The 6,000-nt window shown below is 46.5% G+C and overlaps 1 protein-coding gene across 1 annotated transcript in view; it reads left to right on the forward strand.

Annotated features, from left to right (window-relative positions):
- Nucleotides 1-6,000, forward strand: part of PLCL1 (phospholipase C like 1) — a 51,223-nt gene that overhangs the window by 34,780 nt on the left and 10,443 nt on the right. The gene's annotated exons all lie outside the window — the stretch shown is intronic.

Genomic DNA, 6,000 nt, shown 5'->3' on the forward strand with positions numbered 1-6,000 from the left:
ATCAGCAGATTGCTTAAACTTGAGAGCTTTATGTCACATTAAATTGAGTTGTGCATGTTAAAATTTTCCAAACAGCAAGTAGATCCTGTTCTATACATAGTATTGATATGTTAACCTATTTTTATTATATAAAACTAGAGGCCTGGTGCATGAAATTCGTGAAGGGGGTGTGTCCCTCAGCCCAGCCTGCACCGTCTCCAATCTGGGACCCCTCAGGGGATGTCCAACTGCAAGTTTAGGCCTGATCCTGGCAGTCAAACATCCCTCTCACAATCCGGGACCGCTGGCTCTTAACCACTTGCCTGCCTGATTGCTGCTACCTGCTTCTGCCTGCCAGCCTGATCACCCTCTAACCTCTCCCCTCCCAGCCTGATTGATGCCTAACTGCTCCCCTGCCGGCCTGTTCGCCCCCAACTTCCCTCCCCTACCCGCCCAGTTGCCCCCAACTGCCCTCCCCTACCAGCCTGATCACCCACAACTACCCTCCCCTGCCGTGACCTGCCTCCTCCACTGGGCCCCGCCTCCGCTGTGCCCACAGCCATCTTATGACGGCCATCTTGTGACGATGTTAGGGTGTGATGCATGAGGGCGTGACAACAACCTAGGCTATTATTAGCATAGATAAGCATTTATTGGATTTTTTTTAGTTATCATCTTTTTCTTTCACCAAATTATAAAAGGAGGTAGCTAGATTTTTTTTTGTCTTCAAAGAGGCATGACTATTTCAACTTTGCTAAGATATTTTCGGCCTGAAAATGTGTGTATACAGCAGTGATGGCAAACCTATGACATGCGTATCAGAGGTGGCACGTGAACTCATTTGTTTGGTTGATTTTTCTTTGTTAAATGGCATTTAAATATATAAAATAAATATCAAAAATATAAGTCTTTGTTTTACTATGGTCGCAAATATCAAAAAATTTCTATATGTGACATGGCACCAGAGTTAAGCTAGGGTTTTTCAAAATGCTGACACGCCGAGCTCAAAAGGTTCGCCATCACTGGTGTACAGCGTTCACTTCTAATTTAAATGCTTCCTTATACGTGTTGATGATACATGAATGTTGTTTGATGACTTGGAAGTTTTCAGGATTTATTTGAGGTCACTTTTATGTAATTAGAATGACCAAGGTTCCAATCCACATGGAAGCAAGGGTATAAACACAATGGTTTTGAAGGCCATTTCTAGCCAGAGGAGCCCAAGCTTTGTGCAGACAAGAACTCCCTTCTGGGCCCCCAGACAGGGGCGCCACCTGGTGGACACTGAGAATTCTTCATTTTCTGGAGTTCGTCATAAATGCATAGACCGTAGGAAATCCCTGTATTTTACTTTTAAGTTTAGGTAGATTTACTTATGTATTTAAATTCATATGCTTTACAGTTTTAATTGCTGCATAATTTTCCAACTACCTACAAGTACGAGGGCTCTGAAATAAGGCGAAAACCATTAGGCTACAAGGAAGACCAAGCGAGACCAACCAGTCCAAGAAGTAGAGGCTTTCAGTTATTTCACCTTATATTTTGTCTTTGTTCTGTCACAGTTCATTGTTCAGCTGTGTGTATTCACCTAAAAAGCCTTTCATAAGAGCCTTCCGCTCCCCTCCAGCTCCCCTATTTCCCATCTCTCTCCCCACCTACGCACCCCAACTTCTTAACAAGGTTGTGTTTGCTCTCACTGCATCCACTTCCTCACCACCCACACTCCTTAGCCAGCTCTCATCTGTCTTCCTCCCTGACACTCCATGAAGTCACTCGCCAAAGTCGCCAGTCACTTTGTCACAAGCTTGTAGACACTTTCCAGTTTCTATCCTATTCGATTACTTGGGAGCGTTCCACATGGCTGATCACTCCTTCCTTGCCTCACTGCTTCCCGGGGTTTCTGGGACACCCGACCTGGTCTTCCTCTTACATTTCTGGCTCTTTCTCCCCAGGAGCTTCTTCAGGCTACCCTTCATGTGCTCTCTATTAAATGCTGGTGTTCCTTAGGTTCCTAACCTAATTCCCTTCTCTTCTTAGTTCGTTCTTTTGGGGTCATGCTGCCCAGGCAAATGGTGTTTGTTATCCTCTCTCTGCTGTCAGGTCCCAGATGTGTACCTGTGGTTCGTGTGTCTCTCCTTGCCTCTAGATGACCTCCACTTGCCACCCTCCCCAACTACCCACTAGGCTCCAGCACACCTGGGAGGGCTGTCCGCCACAGCGAGGTCAGCACGTCTCAAACTGCGCTCATTCCTGCCTGCCCTCAGTGACGCCTCTGGTGTCCCGACCCGAAGGAATGAATGGCAACTCAGAGAATCCAAGCGAGAGTCCTGGGAGTGAGTCCTTGATCGTTTGCCTAAATTCTCAGCTATAGGCAGTTACCAAGTATCTTCCTAGAGAGCTCATTTCCGCAGCTACCACCTGAGTTTGTGAAAAAATCTCTCCTTTCCCAAGTACCCCCCCTTTCAGCAGCTGGGGTGACCTTTCTAAACTTCAGTCTGATCGTGGCCACCTGCCTGCTTAAAGTCCTTCAGGTTTCCCATGGCTCCTCCTGCAGACTTCTTACGGTAACTTCCCCTCTGGCACTCTGGGTGGCACCTTCCTCTCCCGCTTCGTCTCTCATGGCCCTCTCTTCCATGTGCTTATCCGGCCACCCTGAACCTTCCAGGTCCTCAGTGGCACCGGTTGTGCTCTCAGCCGAGCAGTTACCTGGGGTCCCTCCTGCCTCAAAGGCATCTTGTACCCCTGCTCTCTGGGAGCCCCCTGGTGTTGGCCCCAGGGGCACTTCATCTGCCAGCTCAGGGCCACTACCCAGGATGCCTTACTGACTCCGCCCCTTCTCCCACCCTCTATGCTCAATGGGGCGAGATATTTTGCCATGTGTTGCACTGTACCCTCTTCCCCCATCATAGCACTTTAATTGCTTCCTTATCTCTTTCCCACTAGACAGTCTCTCTTAATTAAATACAGTAAATTTAAACTGAGCCCTAATTAATAAATTAGAGACTTTCAGTATAAAAGGTGAACTGCAAAGAGCACCTCATTTAATCCTGTTCTCAGAGAGGCCCACGGGAGTTAGCAGGAGTCCCAGGGTGACACAGCGGATCCATCATTTCTTAGTCATTCTCCCCGCTGCAGCCATCATGGGCCCTTCCTTTCCTTTGGCTCTGGCGTTCTCTGCAAGGAGCTTCGAAGGTCTTCGCTAGGACAGAAGCAGGGTTTAAACTCCATTTTACCTGAGTTACCAACAAATCAAATGCTGTGATTAAAATGTTAATAGGCCTGTCATTTCTCATTCAAAGTAAATCTTTTTTTTTCCAGCTGGGTTACAGGGAATTGGGACTCATTTGGGTTTCTTCAGGGGAGACTATGTGACAGTGCGGGAACCACATTTCCTGCAAAGAAGAGAAGGCGCAGAATGGGCAGCTTCATGGGACATTGGCCTAGAGACCATGACACTCCAGCTGGCTGTAGGGACTGTGCTATTCCCTGCCCCCCCTCCTCCCCCCTCCCCCCCAGGAGGCGGCTTTTCTTGCTAGTGCTGTGGCTTCAGACGGGCTCAGCTCGCTCCTGTCTCCTCCGTATGTTTTTCTAGCACCTCTTCCCATTGGCAGCTGACTATGGCTCTTGGAATTTGCCAGGCTCACTTTCTGAGAGTTCATCTGATTGGTTTGACTAATTACTATCACTGCTGCCTGCAGTCAGGCCAGCGCATAGGTCACTGGACATCTGCTGACTGGCCACTCTTGGGCCATGTATGAACGCTCGGTCCAAGTTGGCTGCTCCTCAGTTTAACTATTAATAAATAGCTCATTTCATTCGACAATTGTCTTACTAATGGCCTCTCGGGTGGAGGGTGCAGGGAAGTTGCCCCTCCAACAATGTCTTGGGAAGGTGGCTCCGATAGGACATAGCAGGGCCATCCCAGTTCAAGGTCAGCCTGGGCTAGTTTCTTTAGCAAAGACTGTGCACATGGACAGGATTACACGAGGCTGATCAAACGAAGTTCTGGGTTTTCTACATGGTGATAATTTAAAGTCCCTCTAAAAAATGTGTGTGTTTTGGTCTACATAGCTAAGGCCTAAATTCTCTCAGCTGCTGAAACATTGGCATGGAGGATGAGTGTTCGCTCCCACTAGTTTCTGTTAGTTGATTTTCAGTCATCTACTCTGGGAAGAAATCTGAGGCCTGGGTTGGAAGCGCACTTAGGGAGGTGTCAGCAGGACGCTCACAGGATTTTTCAGGCACACACATGTATAAAGTTGATTTAAAAATGAGTGTAAGAGGGATGCCATTTGGCATTCAGAGAAATGTTTTAACAAGTGAATGTTATAATTTCATGGTGCATGTTCCATGCAGTGGACAGGAGTGAAGCTGTGGAAATAAATGTCTTTCAAGGAAGTGGTGCTTAACTGCCTTGAACTGGCCATAGACTTTCCTGATGTTCTCTCCCGTCTCTCATCATTTTCAGACAGACCGGTAATGTGTGAACAGGATGGGATTCTGGATTTTCAAAAAGAACTATAAAGAAGCTTTGGACATTTGCAGACATAGAATATCAGATAAAATTGCTGAATGAATGTTAATTTCATTGGGTTAATAATAGTATTGTGGTTCTGTAGAATGTCCTTATTTTTATGACATGCCTAGTGAGATATTTAGGATGAGTATAGATAGATAGATAGATAGATATAGATAAGTTTGATTAAGCCAACATGACTAAGCCAATATGACCCATGGGAAAACAGAGATGCTTTTAGTTCAACGTTTGTGGAGCATACTTCTAAAAATAAACGTAAGTTGAAGGGAAATAATGTTGCTAGTCATTTGGTGTTGTGGATGGTTTGAGTTCGAGATCGGAAACTTGAGTGAGTCTCACATTCGGGAAAACAGGTCTTGACATTGCCTTGGAATAACAAGTAGTCTGCTGTTGATCCAAATGCCTTGTTGGATTTGGGGCATCAACAATGAATACCTCCTTAATGACCAAATCTCTGAAGTCTTTGTGGAGGGAGCCATATTGGCTGCTCCTCAACTTAACTGTGAAGAAGTAGCCCCTTTCATTTGATAGTTGCCTTGTTGCCTTAATAAAGCAATGATCCATTGGGTGGAAAATGCAGGGAAGTTGCCCTTTGACAATGTCTTGCTAATAGCTATTTGGCCCCTGCAACTGACACTAACCCTGGAACTCATGTCGGCTTAAGTGGGGACCTGCAGGGCCACCGGATGTGCTCCCCTGCACTTGCCATGATGCTCTCCCACAGGGGACAGTGTCGGCCTCTTTATTTTTTTAAAATATGTATTTTTATTGATTTCAGAGAGGGAGGGAGAGGGAGAAAGAGAGAACCATCAATGATGAGAGATTATCATCGATCCACTGCCTTCTGCACGCCCCCTACTAGGGATCGAGTCCTCAGCTCAGTCACGTGCCCTGACTGGGAATCGAACCATGACCTCCTGGTTCATAGGTCGATGTTCAACCACTAGCCACGCTGGCCAGGCTATTTCAGCCTATTTAAAAAACATTATGATTTTGCACATAATAAAGAATAAATGTCCTTGGACAAGGGCACATCTAGACCAGATGTAGGATGGCTGTCATCAGGCTGCAGGGAATGCATGCACCCAGAAGGCAGTGTTGCGGTGCTCCTGAAGTTGTGCAACTCGGGACCAGATGTCACTGAACACCACTTGCTGGCTGCAATTGTCAGCACATGGAGGGGGTAAACAGCTCGAAGGCGTTCTGTGATCAGCTCATCCTGATCTAGGACCATTGTTACTGCATCCACACTTTTCCTCTGCAGTTGTTGTTGCAGATTTGGTTTTGGATGCATCAAGTAGCCGGTAATTTAAGCAACGGAATCAGTAAATTTCTTAAAGTGAAACCTTACCAAGCAAATACCAGAATGCATTTAAAGAATAGCCTTCTGAATGAGTAACTGTCTCTGTAGCCTTTGTCTGCTCGGGGGTTTGGGCATCCTGCTCTGCCTCGCTGCTGTGAATGATCTTCCTGAAATGGGAAGA

The sequence above is a fragment of the Myotis davidii genome, unplaced genomic scaffold (genome assembly GCF_000327345.1).
Source record: "Myotis davidii unplaced genomic scaffold, ASM32734v1 scaffold221, whole genome shotgun sequence".
Lineage (NCBI taxonomy): Eukaryota > Metazoa > Chordata > Mammalia > Chiroptera > Vespertilionidae > Myotis > Myotis davidii.